Source organism: Hetaerina americana, unplaced genomic scaffold (assembly GCF_022747635.1).
Source record: "Hetaerina americana unplaced genomic scaffold, ioHetAmer1.1.p SCAF_14, whole genome shotgun sequence".
NCBI classification, from domain to species: domain Eukaryota; kingdom Metazoa; phylum Arthropoda; class Insecta; order Odonata; family Calopterygidae; genus Hetaerina; species Hetaerina americana.
In genome coordinates, this window is record NW_027286514.1 from 11,562,419 (window position 1) to 11,580,295 (window position 17,877).

A 17,877-nucleotide genomic window follows, 5' to 3' on the forward strand; every position below is an offset into this window, starting at 1 on the left:
AAAGAACTTGAAGTGCATTACATTAATGAAAAAATGGATAAAAAGGGAAAACTGGAAAGCTCATACTGGACGGAAGGAAGATTACTAAAAATGTTTTCCAAAAGAAATCTAACGGTAAAAGAAGTATTAAGAGATCAAGAAAAATATGAAAGTCGCAAAATCTTTGATGGCTTAAGCCTAACCCGTGAAAGAATATGATGATTATATTGACATGTACTGCTCGGTATGAAACGAAAGAAAAGAGTAACAGCAAAAATAAATCAGTAATAAAAAGAATCAGTAGACACATGCGTATATGGGTAGCAGAGGGAGAATTGGGATGGGCAGATATTGGCAAAAAGTGAGACACATTTACCAATCATCAGATATACCTTTCCACATATATACTGAAGAAACGTTGCGGGTAGCATGAGAATAGCTTGAGCAGGGAATAAACCTGCGGGGCGAGGTGATTACGTATGATACTTGCAGATGATCTTGCAAGAGTTAGCGACAAACACAAGGGATCATTGTACTTTACAGAGGCGATGAAAGAGGTACGGGTTAAATATTTACCACGGGAAAACAAGAGCAATGATATTCTAGAGAATTAGGAAATTCAAGTTAAATATCAAAGGAGGAGGGAAAAACTAGAACAGGTGGAGCAGTTCATGCATTTGGGCAGAACATTAGAGGAAAGGGAGTTAAGTAGCGTGATCATTAGGTGAAGAATTGCGTAGGCAAAAGGAGCATTCACAAAAAGAAAGAAATGATGGAGGGCACACTAAATAAAAATGTGTAGAAAAAAATATTAAAAACTTGAACGAGATTCGTAGCGCTGTATGGATCTGAGACTCGAGGCAAGAGGATGAGCTTAGATTAGAGGCTTTTGAGATGCAGTGATGGAGAACATACGTTGGGTAGAGAGAAAGACAAAAGACGACGTTCTGCAAATGGTGATCGAATAGAGGAAGTCTTAAGGGTAAATCCGAAAAATGCAGCGAAGTGGATGAAGAAAATATTGAAGGGGTGGGAGGTTAGGTAAGCGGAGTGGAGGAAGTAAGAGAAGAGGCTTTTTAGACAGCATGAAGACGGGGAGCAGTGGCGAAGAAACGAAGAAAGAAACAATCTAGGAGTAGGGAAAACTAAAGGAGGCTCTCACGAAATGTAGAAGGACGTTAGGGACCGCCCAAACTCACCTTAAATAAGCAAACCATATGTAGATGGAATGAACAGCGAAAAATACTATCCCCACCTCATTCAGGAGGGCCAGGAAAGGAAGTCGATGAGTCGGCCACCGGATCAGGGTTTCATGAGCCATAATGATACGGGAGACTTCGGAGATGTGATTTCCGGATTTATTTTCCAGGACAATTTTCAGAGTACCATGTTACTTTGCGTAGTCAGCTTATTTCTCGCATTCATTCAATGAGGCTGTTCAAATAATATACACCTAAATCTTACGCCAGATGTTCCGGCGAACGCTTCCCCTGCAAAAGACCATCATTTAAGACGCTGAGTCTATTTGTGGGCGTCGGTTTTTGGTATAAGGGCGGGAAAAACCACAATTCTGAATCACATATGTGAATTAACGCAGTAATAATAAGTATGCAAATCTATGTAGATTCACTTGGGCTAAATGCACCGTTCCCATATGGAAAATATCAATGATTCATCTAGACTCGTAGAGATGGTTCATAAAATACAACTTCTGGTATGGCAGAGTTAATTCCGGCCCTAGGAATAATCTTCACCCCTCGACCGCCAAAACAATAGGCGCCAAACTGCCAAAACGAGGACTTTCCGCGTCCTCCGTATCCTAACCGGGGTCTTTCCTTCTGTGAACCAGCAAGGCCGCGGATACGATTCATTGATGAGGTTTCAGCCCAAAACATTTTTAAATCCGTCCACTTACAGTTAAAAGAAAATGCATGTAAAGAATTTTGAAATGCATTATATTCATATCAGTTTTGATATAAAATGATTTAATTTTCAAAGAAAAACTAAATATTTCGCGATCTCCTCGTCATCCAACTTATTTCTCAAGATTGTAATTAATGAGATCACCGATACATAAGGGCCGTCGAGAAAAATAAAACAATAATTATCATCTTAAAAAAGTGATGCAGATATTTTTAAAAAGGATCCTAGGGAAACTATTTTCCACTCACTTTTAAAATGCTATGGCATCAAAGGTTACGATTTTAATTGATTAAAGTGATGTTCATGTTGAGGATTACTTATTTTCAGGGGTCCCCCAACAACCTATAGTATATCGGAGAACACCTTGGGCCGACTTTTCTGTGCTTGGACATTGGAAAACATCGCAAACCTGAGAAAATGGTGCTGCCTTTTTCTTCTTTAATTCGATTTTGCTATGGATTAATTATTCCATCGGTTAGAAAATACGTTGCATCTAAGCTATTTAATTGAATAAACATTAAATACTCTCAAACATCAACCTCGTTAGATTAATCATTGCTGTCTTCGACAACTAATGTCATCCTTAAAATGTCTCTTCAAATTTCAGGTACTTGAAAAAGATAACTATTTTTCATTAACTCATTTTTCAAAAATTTTAAGAGGTTAAACGATGAACTCTTAATACCACAGTCATACCCTACCCGTGTTGGTAAAATCTGTGGCGGAAAAAGGCAAGTAATGAAAATAAAACCGCATTGAACCCATCCTGAACACCATCGGTCGGAGTTATGTCACTGAAAGGAGACACTATTTGTGTTAATCAGGCAGTTTGACTAACATCGTAAGCGCTGGCGAGATGATGTGAAAAATACGCAGATTGTCAGGAGAGAGGCAAAAGAGAGAAAAGAATCAATGACTAAGTCAAGTGTACTCGCCAATAAAATTGATCAATGAAGCATTCGATCACAATTCTTCCTTTACACCAATTTATTACTGGTTGCACCTCAATACTCCAGTAACATTGTTGTTCGATGAGCAAGCCCCTTACGAGGTAAAAATGTAAAAAATATTACCTTTAAAGGCATCCCATATGAAAATATAACCTTCGCGGAAAAATTATGGGAAACCTTTTCGCGTATCTTCGTATTTCGCACTGCATTGAGGGAAATGTACCCAGTCGTGAGGTTCTGTTGGCCCACTTCTGTTCTTCGTCGGATTCAAGTGACACCAGATCAGGGTGATGTCAACATATCCTTCACTTTTTTGCCTTTTTACTTTGACCTTTCCGTGGCAAACCCGACACAACGAATGCGCTACTTGACACGTGTTCATCCGTCCCGATGGCGGTATTTTGTGTAATGCTCAGAATATCCTTTTGTTATGCATACCTCGTGGGTGGGTTGGGAAGATTTCATTTCCACAAATTACCAAGACGTTTCAGGGAAGAGCTTCATTCGGGCGGTGTGATTTTTCGGGGACCAGATCTACCGGTGAAATCACAGGCGGAACAGGGAATAAGGATACTACCCTGATGTGTGAACTACATACGCCGTTGGACTTCACACAATCAGGAAGAGGTTAACTCTTTGCTCGCCTAACAAGCGAACCTTCGGGTTGACTACTGTGACGTTAGTTTCTCTGACAAATTATCAAACGGTAGAGTCATTTTTTTGGTCTCGTACTTCCCTAGGAGTCAACGAAATACGTACTAGGGAGAGTGGAGGGAAACCAATCAGAAGAGTGAAGGGAACTAAGAGGAAATGAACCATGGGATATCAGTTTAATTGAGAGCTTGAGTGAAGAAACTTAAGGAAAGAGCTGCACAGGGCATAGGCGATTAAAGAGAAGAAATCAATGGGAAAACGAGGAAGAAATGAAGACATTTGCGGAAAACAGAACTAAATGCCTGCTTTCCACTAATCCTCATAGCGAGTGCACCCAAGAATCTTTTCAATTGATATTGTAAACATCCAGACTACCGAGCTTGTTCTCTCAGTAATTGGAACCTACAGAGGGCATTTGGGTAGGTATTGCTTCGCTCGAGGGATTTTTTACGCGATAGAATCATTTTCAATATTTTTTGTTTGGAATTATACAACAACCTTCGTTGAAAATACTATTTATAAGGCCACACTCTTGAGTTTACGGTATTTATGAATACGTAAATATTTTCGCCCTTGACGAGCGAGTCTCCTCGGGACAATTCCTCATTGTATTCTATTGGAAAACAAAAATGCTACCTCAAGCATGTCTCAGCATGATCCACAGCAAATTTCGTTGAAATAACAAGACTTCTTGCTAAATTTTACTGTTATTGCTACACAAGGAAAATTCATTAATGACCGTGTACTGAAAGCAAAACATTCCGAATGCCATAGGGGCCATTTCTCAGACATAAATCATGAAAAACAGCAGAAAATACTTTATTGGGAGGAGCACAGCCAGGTGGAAAGAGGGGAAGCGATTACGCGATTGTAATGTGAAGTTTGCCAGGCATTAACAAAGAAATGGGAAGTTTGAACATAATAAATCGTTTCAAAAAGGAGTCAGAAGTTTAATTAATGATTTATACAAACACATGAAACTATACTCCACTCTAAATTCTGGCGCTACAAGGTTTCATTACTCGACCATCGTATTGATCTAACCCAACGATGCTTCCACTCCATAAATATAGTCATTTTTATTCTTGAGTAAGGACGACTCATTAGGTAAAATTAGGTGCAAATGGTAGAGGGCAAAAGGTGTAGAAATATTGACATGGCCCTATTAGTTCTTACGACAGAATAATCTTACCCTAGGTTAAGACAAAAGGAAAGTCATATATAAAACAGCAAATTTGGATTTGAGGTGGTTGAAGGCAATTAGGTTAATTTACCATACTAAGCCAGCATAGTAGACTAACAATATATGACCATAAAATAGAAGAGTCAAACGTGGCCCCATCACCATTCAACGGCCTATATTTCAAATGAGCTCGGATGGTATTACTGTCGATCGGATGTGTTCTACGGATACATTACCTAAGTATTCTCCCCAAGGGGATGATACAAGTGAGATAGATGCTCATTGTCATCAACGTCCCATGCTCAAGTGAGATGCTCATATGGAGCAAAAAATAATGGATTGGTAAGTTACACAGTCGTAAGCATTAGTAATTATTAGCTAGGGAATACTTTATTATTTAAAAAAGGAAAAAGTAGCCAGGGGAAAACAAGGATTTTTTATTTATTCACAAGTAGCCTGCAAGCCGCCGCTAGGGTGTGTGGAAGAAGGTGATTACACACCACATTACTTTTGACCCAAAATACTTTTGCCTCCTAGCGCGGTCGGAAAACGTTCTTCTGATCCCTGATCGTTCGTGGAAAAAAATAATCTTCAATCTATCTGTTCTACACTTAATCACTTTAATTTTATCTACATGATCTCTTCAACCCAGGATTACGATGGAGCTAATAATACATTTTCAACATCAGTGCTTAAGAGACATCCTTCCAATTTATGCAAGAGATTTAATCTGTAGTTAAAGCTTCCCTCCACGAGTGATTCTCAGCCTAGATCTAATAATTTTGATACGCTACTTTGTTTATCATAACAACGTTTCACAAATAATTTTAAGGGGAGGCGACCGACGGCTAAGGTCATTTGCGCCTTAATGAATGGATAGCATTGAAGGTAGGGTGGAGTGCAACCCGGCGCCGGCATTAGCCTGCTCTCAACGGAAGGCGCCAAGGGGTCCGCAGTTTTACGTCCCATCCGATGGCCGGCGTACTCACTCAAAGTGTTCTCCACAAAGCTCCTCAAGAAGGGAACGGGATACCAATCAAAAATATCTGCCGTCTCCAGGATTCGAACCCGGGTCCTCTTGGTGGGAAGCTGGACGTTTCAAAAATCTAGCTCCTCTACGCTACACACAATCCAATTCAGCAATTACTCCAACTTCATGAGGATCCCATGTAATGGCAGCAAATTCTAAATGAGGCCTAACCAGCGAAAGATAACATTTCTCTTTAACCTTTTCATCACATTTCCCAAACAATTCTAATAAAAATTATTTTTTTGTTAGCTTGTCAACATATTCCCCGTATGTGTTTCACCCAGAAAAGGTCTTGAGTAAGGGCAACACCTAAGTATTTAATCGAGTCTGCAACTTCTATTTCGGTGTTTCTGATGCAGTAGGTGTTCGGGAGGGAATTGCTTTTTCCTTAAACAATTACCAATCAATATCGAAACTATTTTGGATAAAGGATGCTGTAGACATAAGCACAAATCACACATAGATTCCGAGAATAAAGTCGTAAGAGAAACATGAGTGACTACTCGTGGAAATTCTGAAGACAGCAATGTGATTTGTATAACAAAGACCCGAACTAAGAACCACGCCCTGCCAGTGACCAGTAAGTCAGGACTTCCCCAGAAAAGTGACAGAAGACATTTCAATTCACACCGTCGCCAGACTAATTAGCGCTTTCGAAAGGATGACGATGACTAGCAGGTTATTTTTTCCACTCGCACCTTTTCCTTCCTCCGGCAATGCAATGAACTCTTTTTACGCCCAGTTCTTCCATTCCAACAATATTCAGAACTGTCACATTAGTTTTCCGATAAACTTTCGACGTTCACTAAAAATGTACCCTCACTTGATATGAAAAACATTCACTCACTTTAGTCTCACTTTTATCCTCACCACACATTCCAATTATGATTTAGTTACTCATGCGACCGTCCATGATCTTTCCCCAAAACACCTAAAAATAAATATCCTTTCAGTTAAATATGAAAATACCTTGTTTTGACTTCGAAATTAACGTGCCTAACTAAGTTGACATTCCACTGGATACCAGACTGACAGCTGTCAATATGAATGACATTAAATAGTTGTTTTTTCCACCAGACATCTGATACAAAAGAACGGAATGCCTTCTCCTTGGGCAAAACTGTCCTAAATCAGGTCTGTAAGCTGGACGCTTATCTCCACCACTCCATTTCCTGTGCAATCCTTCTTCATTTTGGGGCACTTTCTACCCCTTTCGACGTCACTCATCATCCCATACCTACTTCTCCCCAATCCCCTCAATTTTTTCCTCGATTATTCTATTAATTAAGCAGTCATTCCCAAGGAAGTGGTCTCTACCCATCCAGCCCTCCTCTTCGCCATCATTCTGTTCAACGATCTTTCTTCTCCCATCCTTCCTAACACTTGGCCATTCCTCATTCTAACATCGGTCCATTTAATTATTTTCCATCTTCCTCCAAAACTACAGCTCAAAGCTTTCCACATATCTTTCTTTTCAATTGATCAAGTTTCCCATAAAGAACCACTCATCAAACGAAGCACTTGGCGAATATTTTGGTTTATATCAGCCCAGTCACTTCATTGAATGCTCCCTAATCGACTGCGATGTACTGTAATTTACACATTTACCATGATTCGACTAACACACAAAACATTACTCTGCTGAGACATAAAGTTAACTGAATGGGGACGTACCTCGCCAGAGGATCTTCACACTGAGACTTGGAGAAGACACGAAAAGAGATCTGAAAAATAAAAAGGATATTTTATAATCGCAGCGAAATGAAAGCTTCTTTCAAAAGTAAACATATTACTTCGAGGAGCTCAAGTTTCAAAATAATTTTATGAGTCTCCACCGTCACTCCAACGGTTAATTTATTTTTCTAGAACCATTACCAGGACTCTAACTCGAAGATAAATGTTTGTGTAAAGTGGTAACGACTCCGGAATGCGATGATCTCTCAATATAACCAACAGCAAGCTGAAAAAAACCACTCACTCCATAACAACTAGCATAGTTGCCAGGAGTTTCATTTAGCAAAGAGAGCCTGTCACATTGCTGGAAACTGTGTGACAAATAAAAAAAGTCCACAAAAGACACCAATAAAAATAAGTCATAATAGACCTTAAAAGAACTGTAATGAAGAGAGGCCAATGGCTGAACAAAAAGGCTCCGCTTTTAAAAGATGATGATGACAGACACATACTTCGACACACTTAGAGTGCATATTTCGACACGCTTTCGAAAAGTACATGCACGCACATTTGTGAGCCGAATAACTTTTAATTATTCGGAATTGGGGTAATGACCCAGGATAGTGCCTGTGTCATCACAGATGTTTCATTTTCTTGCACATTTACGTTTCCACAGCTCTCTAGGCTACTCAAAAAATCCTCACCTTCACTATAATTTTCCTTTCTTTTGTTCACGCTCGGCGAAATTCATTCAGGAAAAGTAGGACCCTGCAGACTGGCATTTTCGAGGAGGCCATTGATGAAGAAATACTGGGGATTCTATCTGACAAAGTGATTACAGTTTAGGATAGTAGCAATAAGCGGTTGCTGAGAATTAGAATGTAGTTCACTACAGCGTACGTCTTTGCAATAGACAAATAATAAAATGGGCCAAAGGCGCGCAGATCTGAAAACGGATAACTCTTCACTAAAGAGAGAAGTAATAAAATGAGTTCCATCGGAAACTTCTGCTTCACATCAAAATAGCTTTATCAAGAATAATATCCAATAAAATTATACTCTGTAGTTCGTGTTGCAAAACAGGTTAGCCCAGAAACCTGTCATGTCATTCTCCATGCAATAACTATATATTTGAATCATGAAAATATTCGGCGCGCGGTGGAAAATGTGGAAACTCTTAATCGTATGCATTTATTTATCAACGAAAATGTGTTTGATCATTATGGTTTGCTGCCCAATTTAATGGGGACGAAATATACAATCACTTTCGTCCCAATACCGAAATAGGTATTATTATACAGCTGAGAAACTTCCGGAAATATTCTTCACTTTTTCACCCTGCATATATCCAGTACTCTATGTAATATTTGCTCTCATTCTTACAGGATAGCCGTTGATGCACTTAATAATAACTGCGTGGTTAACCTAATGAAAACTTTCAACGGAAGAAAAGAACACAAATGTTGAATAAAATCCCTTTCAACGTATCAATCAGTCATTCACACAGATTATGTGAATAATGACCAGCAAGCCTACACGCGGAATATATTATAAAAGATAACTCGAGCTAAAAACATTCTCAGAAGACTAATTACATCTCAGAGGACTAATCAAATAGAACTAATTACATCGATTTTAATTAATAATAACACAAATTTTCACACTAACTGTACTTGATTAATATTTCATTCCTGAGATGAATACGATTCAACCGAAGGTGATTACAGTTAGGGGCATGGACTGAAATAACTTCATTCTCTTAACAACAACTTCCCAAACCACTTAATATATGATCAGTAATCATTTCATGATAGGTCGACTGTTTTATCCAGCTTCGACCATAAAAGACTGAAATAACGGGTAGGGTGAGGAACAAAGTAGTAGGTGAGGCAATTACGAGCGCTTCCTGAACAACTAAAATTTTAGAAACGACTCCGTTTGGATCAAAAATATGTCAACAAAAGCTTTTTAGAGTAATATGAAAGTTAATATTACGACGTACACTTTGAAGTTTCCGGTGTTAATTGTCTTTTATTGCTCAATCGCAGGAAGTGGAGAAATTGAGTGGAATCTTGCAAATGGGAGAGCAATCACTACCCTCCTTTAAACCTTCTCTCAGGAATGCGGCGAATGATATCTCTACCAATCTCGCAAAGGGTTCGAGAAATCGCAATTAGGCCAAATTTGATTGTACACAAATCGCACCAATTTGGTCGCGTGGAACAGGATGAAGAGGAAAGGCCGATTCATTCCAAGGTGGAAATTCTCAGGGAGCCATTAAAAGAACCGGGATAATCAGCAATAAATAGAGATAACTTCGTCCACAGGTGAAACCTGTCCACTATTATCAATCAACCAAAATACCAATGTTTTCGCGAATATTTTTGGCACCATTTTTAATTAACATTTTTGCATAGCGAAGTTGCGTCAAACATTATCAAGGCCTATTACTATGGCTTGGTAGGAAAGATATTAATATCATGGATGAGCTAATTGAAAATAGTGATACTTTTCATTTAATGGATTGAAAATCTCTGAGACTTCAAACACGCCGCGCAGACAATAAGACAAAGAAACAAGATATTTTATAATGGATCAGAAATACGCCAAATAGTTCAAACCCTATTTCTTAAAATGACTCAGTGAGTTTAATGAACGAGATAAAGCCTCACTCGCTGAATAATAGCAGTAAAAAGTAGCTCGCACCTCAAAAGATGTGGGTCTTTCAATGAAATGATTATAGCTCTAAAAAATAATGATGGAGAGGCGAAGGAAATATGCCATATCTCGTTAATAAGCTCTCGCGTATACTAAGACACTCGCCTAAAAAAATGGAGGGTAAATGATTCTGAGAAAACTTCCCAATTCGGACAGTTGCGAGAGTAAGCAATACTGTCGACAGAGGAATATGTAACCTCGAGTTGGATTAAAAGATAACGCATATTACATTTTACCATGTGCTATTCCACGTATTCCTACAACAAATTAAACGCTTCAGATATTTGTGAATTCCAGTCAGCAACTAATGACCAATAAAGTTTAAAGGCCATTTAAAATGATTCATTGTACATAAGTTATCACAGAAAAATTTTCAAAGTCGCTAGTGCGCAATTCACGAGTTGTTTTACGTTTCCCGAAAGTAGTTTTTCTTTATTTCTACATGATCCTCAAAGACGGTTAAACGCAAGTACTTTAATTTCGAATTGATTTCAGGTATACAAATAACGTATGACAATTTCGTTGGCTGATTTCGTCTCAGGGGTAGCCATCGAATCATCGGAAGCTTGACACCAATAATTCACTCCAACCATGTGCCCGCATTTCAAACAAGAGTGACAAAACTGGAGAGACTGCCGAATATATGGATGCTAGGATTGGTTTTTCCCTTGCATATTTAACATAGGAAGGGAAGGGGTATTCTATTATCCCTTCTCCAAACAACTGCTCTTCGGATATTGCGCAGACGTAGATTAAATCGGCGCCCAACTAGAACTATGAACCTGTTAACACCTTCGGGGATCCATTAATCAATTTTTCAGACATCTAGTCACCGTAGTGAATTATTATTATCAAATAATCTACCGGCTAAGGTAGGTTTTGGATGGACACAACAAACAAATAAATATTTTGCGACTCGTAGCAAAACACAATCCAACAACTTACTCTACATCAAGTCCTTCTTCATCTCTGTGTACTTCCTTCCTACCTTCATCCCGTCCAATATCCCTATCCTGTTCCTGTCCTTTCCTCGTCCGCCTTACATTCTCCCCTCCATTACAGTCTTCAACATCCCACAGCCGATCAATGCGCCCTTCATCCATTTTTCCTGCCCCCTTAAGATTTCTCCCAACAAACCCCTCTCCTCGCCCACCATACCCAGTACTTCATTTGTTTTCTTCTCGGTCCAGTGCACCTTCTCCATTTTTCTCCACACCCACATTTCAAAAGCCTCCAATCTCCAATAATTCTATCATCCTGCTCCAGTGACCACGTTTCTGCGCCTCACTTAACATCCTCACTCGAAGTCCCTGTCTTCAACTTCCTCCTCCTAGTGAAAGTTTCTTAGCCTAGCGTAATTCTTCTCCTAATGTCCCTACTACTTTGACCCAAAACATTTCCGAGATACGTAAACTGTTCTACATTCTCTATTTTTGCCCCCCTATATTAATGTTTGGCTTAGCCTTTTTCTTTCTGGAAAATCGCACAACCTTTGTTTTATTAATATTGATTCTCATCCCAGTAAATTCCCATCGCAGTAAATTTCCAATTCACTCAGCAATGCTTGCAGCCCCTTGGCTGACTGACAAACTAATGCTTGGTCATCAGCGAACCTAACCGATTTTACGAATTCCCCTCCGACTTTCATTCCTACCTCCAGTTCTTCCCATGCCACTTTAATCATTTCCTCCACATATACGTTGAACATCACCGGTGATAATGGGAAAACCTGCCTTCGACCTCTTCCTAACACTGCCCATCCGGACTCCCCGTTCCCCACTCGCACCTGAGCAGTCTGAGTCACGTAAAGGTTGCGGATTAGCCTACTGTCCCTCCAATCTATTCCTATTTTCTTCAATATACTCATTAGTTTTTTTCCCAATTCACTCTATCAAACGCCCATACGAAATCTACGAAACAGGCAAATACGTCCCGATTGTATTCTATATTCCTCTCGATTAATAATCTCATTACTGCAATGGCATCGCGCGTGCCTCTCCTCTTCCGAAACCCAAACTGATCATCCCCTAAGTAATAATTTGCTTTGCTCTCCACCTTTCTGTTGATGGTCCTGAGTACCAATTTAGCTGCATGGGAAATCAAACTTATTGTTTTGTAGTCCTGACATGATGTAGCCTTTACCTTTTTCGGAATAGGAACTAAGACTGATCTCAATAAGCCTTCCGGCCAGATTCCGTCCGCACAGATGCCACGAATCATTCAATACAGGCTCTTCTTCCCACATTTTCCTAAACATTTCAGTAGTTCTGCAATAATGTTATCTACCCCCACGGCCTTATTTGTTTTCATCTCACTTAATGCCCTTTTTATCTCATCGTCGAGTGTGTCTGGGCCTAAGCTATCTTCATCAATTCCATGTTCCTTTTCTATACCTAGCCTTGTTGGCCTAAGTTCTTTGCCTTACAGTGCTTCTATATATTCATTCCATTTCTCTTGGATCTTTTCTGTTTCAGCTATTATCTTATCCGACTTATCTCTAACTGTTAGCGCAGATCTTCCCTTTTTACTTCCTGATAGTGATTTAACCTTGCAGTACAGCGTACCAATTTCATCCTCTGCAAACTTTCCATATCCTCGCACTGTGTCTTCCACCATGCTTTTTTAGCTTTATGTGTTGCCCATCTCAATTCATTGTTTAATTCTTTGTACTTAATTTTGCCTAACTCTGTGTTTACATTCTTCCGTTTTCTTCTCTCATCTATCTTTTGAATCATCTCATCCATGATCCATGGTTTCCTTGTCATTTTCCCATTAACGGTTTCTATAGTTTCTCTTCTAGCTTTCGATATCCCTTTCTTGATGCAGTCCAATTTTTCTTCGATAGTACTCTGCTCTTTACCGTCATTCATGATTTTCTCTACAGCCTGCCGATACTCCTTCGTTATCAATCCATTTATTACTTCTCCATTCCATTTTCTAACCCGCCGACCCTGCCTTATCTTTTTTGAAACGGAGGCTACACTTCATAATAGCTAAATTGTGGTCAGAGCCCGCATCCGCTCCCGGGATGCAGTGCGAATTGATCACACTTCCTAAATCTGTGCCTAACCATAATATAATCTAACTGATACCTTTCTGAGTCGCCTAGCATTTTCCATGTATACCTACGCCTTTTGTGGTTTCTAAACCAGGTGGTGGTGATGACTGACCCCTGTCTCCTACAGAACTCGATTGCTTTCTCCCCACGGTCATTCCTTGTACCTAAACCGTAGTCCCCCACCTCATCGCCATCTCTTCCTTCGCCAATCGTCGCATTCCAATTCCCCATCACTATCATATGTTTCCCTGCAGAAACACACGCGATTATGTCCTCTAGTAGTGAATAACCGTAATGAGAAAAAATGGTTAACCCATTTCTCCTTGGTTTTCTCCCAAACTACAAGGGGCGTCCGCAATGATCCCCAAGATCCTATGAGGGGATTGACAGCTCTCCCGAATGTATTTCAAGCCATCTCATACTTTCCTCTTTTTTCCCTGACTCCCGCGTTTACATAGCCCTAACAAGTAGGGGTCCTTTTTATATGTTAAAATTTTACGGCATTTTTTTCACTTTCGACAGAATGGTCAGTCGTTGAAAGCATGGAAAGCAAAGTATGGAATCCGTATTTCACAATTGTAGAACGAGAATCCGTGCCAATGGAAACAATGTTGCCGACTTCCTGAATGGAATATTATTCAAGCCTTCTTTCCCATGATTTCTCAGAAAAAAGACGGAAACTACGCATGTGCCGCCTACCCCGTGCCCTCCTCCAACAGTGACCAACTCACTGAACCGCAGATAGAGTGCGAGCGAGGACGGGCGCTGGATTTCCGCGCCCTACTCACTGCCTCTCTCCGGCGACTGCGCTCGAAGCGCTCCCCCCTCCTTACGGAAGAAAACTCACCGTCGCGCCCCTGCTACTAACTGATACACGTAGTACTGTACATATGGCGAACTTAAATATGAATAAATTGCTGCAAATTCACTAAGATGAGCGGATTTCCTCGAACTTGATCAAACGAAACATTCTCAAAATCATCACCACTAACCAACCCATATAACTTTCCAAATGCTCACTTTCTCATCTTAAACAAGGACACCGTTCCAAGGCGACCTCAGACTATTTATCACTCGATCTCAAAGGACTTTATTCCTGCAGAATATTTTTCTGTTTGAACAATAAAATTAAATAATTCTATCACCTCTGATACTTGAAACATGCCCTCTTTCCACAATAAAAATAACTGATATTTCAGAGTTTAATTTTAGTTCAACAAAAACCCAGAAACCACTTAATTTTTATCAGTAATTACAGTCCACAATATTTAATATTAACTCTGAAGGTTTTGCAGCGTACCTCCAGAAAAGACATGATCACATATTCCCACATATGCTCTATTTATTTTATCAAGCACATATTATCTTAAGTTCAAAGAAAATGAAGTTATGTCGAGACAAATTCCAAACAATTATTTTTCAGAACTATTACTCCTGTTCTTACGTCCAAATTATGAAACTCAAGTCAAAAGCTTTGTAAATAACTAATAATGAGTAACTTAGCTGCATTAATATAAAATAAATACTGTGGTTGATTCGATGGGGCAGAGCAGAATCTGCTTAATTATCAGCACTGCATTCCCCAATTATTTTCTTAGTTAATTATAGGAACATTTTATCTCTGAAAGCAGATTTCAATGAATTATACATTTTTTCCTCAAGAGCAGGTGTCAAATGCCATGAACATAATGATGAATGTCACCATCATTCAGCAGCATTCCACCTGTACAAATTTCTGCTCAAAATTAAAAATGATAATTATTCTTCTATAACATATTTATGGTTCAAATACATTTAAAGAATACACCAACCCAATCTGTAAATACCCTTATATCAAGTACCTGATAGAATATTAAAAGAAAATACCATAATAAACAACCCAAATGCTGTTTAGGAAATGGTTGGGGGAAGAGCTAACCTAAAAAGGCTTACATGCACCGAAGGCTGAATGTGGTGTGTGATACTGAAACACCAGTTCTTTCCTAGTCCCACCGTTTGGTTTCCCTTGTTACTGTGTCAACCAGGAAATTGTATATCTTAGATGGGGTTGACTATAGTCATCAACCAAACTTTGAACCTGGGATCCCCTGATCAGTAACCTAACACTCCACCCACTGGACTATCATAGCAAAACAATGAGATTAGCCACTTGAACAACATTCTGATTCTATAATGATCCACTATAGTAATTCATAACTATTACTGGTAATTGCTTAACTGGTGAAATCATAATATAAAGAAAAAAGTATTTAGGCACTTCAATGTGGAAGTGCAGTGAGTAGGGCATTGGAGTACTGACTGGACGGCCCAGGTTTGATTCCTGGGGATGCTACTGGGCATCCTCAGCTTTACTTAAGCTGTGTGACTATTTGAGTACCAGATTGTCTTAAGAAACCATAGGTGGCACAGGGATATGACCTGGTTTGCTTTACCCTAATGTATGAATTTCACATGCCATTGGGCATAGTAGTAGGTGACCTCTACCCTCACCAATCAAACCAACCATCAGGTTGACTGTGATGGGTCAATACTTGTACATCCACATACCTAATGCCCCAATACTACTGATACCAAGATTTTATTTGCTTCTTCTGGAAAACAAATTTCTACAGGAAATCAAGACTGGTAAAGGATAGGAAGTGTCTTGTCAATGAATTTCTTCACAAACTAAAATGTCATGAGGAGCTCTCTGTCCTCTTTAATACAAATCCTCCTCATAAATACAAGTATATTTTGTGCTTGCATATTTTTCTTTCCATGCATTATTTTCCATAACTTTATGATATTCTTTGTTACAGTATGATGATACCTCATAGCAACATCTTTTCTCTATTTCCAGAGCTGTTCTGCTCAGCATCTTATTAGTATCTTGCTGGTGGTAGCATTCACAAGTGGAAAATATAATGACTAAATGATTCACAAATGAAGAATGAATCACATTTTTAATCCCAATTAAAATGGCATAAACCTTAATTTAAGAATATCTGTAACTTTCAAAAGGGTTCCTAGGCATACTCAAGACTACTTACATTATTCTGATAACATCTTGAAGCCCTCAAAAAATCCTTTTCCAGCTCACTGATATCATTACTGGCTCCCTACTTATTTAAGGTAGGTTTTGATGGACACAGCAGCCTAAGGATAGCTAAGCAATGGTACAACAATACATTTTCTTGCCTCTCTTAACAAAACACAACCTGACATTCAACACTACAGTAAGCACTCTTCAATTCTGCTTACTTCCTTCCTCTATTCATTCCATTTGAAATGCCTCTCCTATTCCTAGCTTGCCTAACATTCTCCCCTCTTTCATAGATTTCAACATACCATTGCTAATCAATATGCTCTGCATCCACCTTTCCTGCCTCATTTGGATTTCTCCCAACAATTCACTCTACTCCTCCACCATGCCTTGCACTTCCTCCTTGTTTTCCTTTGAGTCCATTTCACTTTTTTCATCCTTCTCCACACCCACATTTTAAAAGCCTACCATTTACGCCTATCATCCTACTCCAATGAACATGTTTCCGCACCTTACAAAACCTTGTTCCATATCAAAGTTTTAACAAGCCTTTTCTTAAATCCTTATTCAAAATCCCTGTTATCCATCACCTCCTAGTTATGAATGCTTTCAATGCAACAATTTCAGAGTGTAAAAATCATTCACCTTGACTGGGATTCGAACCCAGATCCCTCAATATTCCGTCAAGTGCTTAAGCCAGTTAAGCTATCAAGGCATCCTCTTAAACTCTGAAATTTTGGGGATTTTAGAGGAACAAGATGTTGTAACGGATGACTCCATTAAAAGTTACTGTTGTGGCATCTCCCGCATCGCCTTTGGAATTTGTCAAGGTATAAACAGCCTAAGTGTTTAAAAGTTGGCTTTAACCTTGTGGACTGTGGCGCGTCGCTCACGACTACGAATGCCTGTGACATTGTATGTACGGTATTTCGTAACATCTTGTTCCTTCAAAAGCCCCAAAATTTCAGGTTTAAGAGGACACATTGATAGCTTAACTGGCTTAAACACTCGACCGGATATTGAGGGATCTGGGTTCGAATCCCAGTCAAGGCGAATGATTTTCACACTCTGAAATTGTTGCATTGAAATGCACATTAGCGGATGACTCCGTTAAAAGTTACTGTTGCGGCATCTCCTGCAGTTTCTTTGGAATGTATGAATGCTTCTTTGCCCAATGCAATTCTTCTTCTTATAAATCACTAAAAGTCAAGCATCACTATTCAAACACCCAATTTTGAAGCAAAAAATTACTGCAGTAATTCCCTATCCAACAGATGTAACTGCCTAAGTATAATTGAAAAATAGGCTTTTGCAAGGAAATCTGAAGACCATGAGTCTCTTTTTGGCCTTCAGTGCTCGGTGAATTTAGGCAGTTTGGAACCAGAAAAACATAATTTTATGGCTTAGTTGGGGTTCCAGAAGCACATGAGGTCACCAGAACTGACAGGGTCAGCAGGAAAAAACGTAATTTATGCAATAAATATTCCAACAAGTGAATTCAAAGAAGAGGAAAGTATCAATGAAAAGAAAAACAATGTATTAAATGATGAAATCCTATACTTCAAGGGTATTGAAATTCAATGTTTCCATCATCAAATTTTTTAAGAAGTCAAATCAATCAAATAATAAAAGTAGTTGTAAATTGTACCTAAAGCGTACAAGGGTAATCCCAGAAGTACCCGACCC

At 39.2% G+C, this 17,877-nt stretch overlaps 1 protein-coding gene across 3 annotated transcripts in view; it reads right to left on the reverse strand.

The window, feature by feature from the left end:
- Positions 1 to 17,877, reverse strand: part of LOC139686330 (peroxisomal leader peptide-processing protease-like) — a 516,420-nt gene that overhangs the window by 491,679 nt on the left and 6,864 nt on the right. For all 3 annotated transcript variants that reach the window (XM_071583496.1, XM_071583497.1, XM_071583495.1), the window contains exon 3: positions 7,394 to 7,443. The gene's annotated coding sequence lies outside the window, so the exon portion shown is untranslated. The remainder of the gene's footprint in view (positions 1 to 7,393; positions 7,444 to 17,877) is intronic.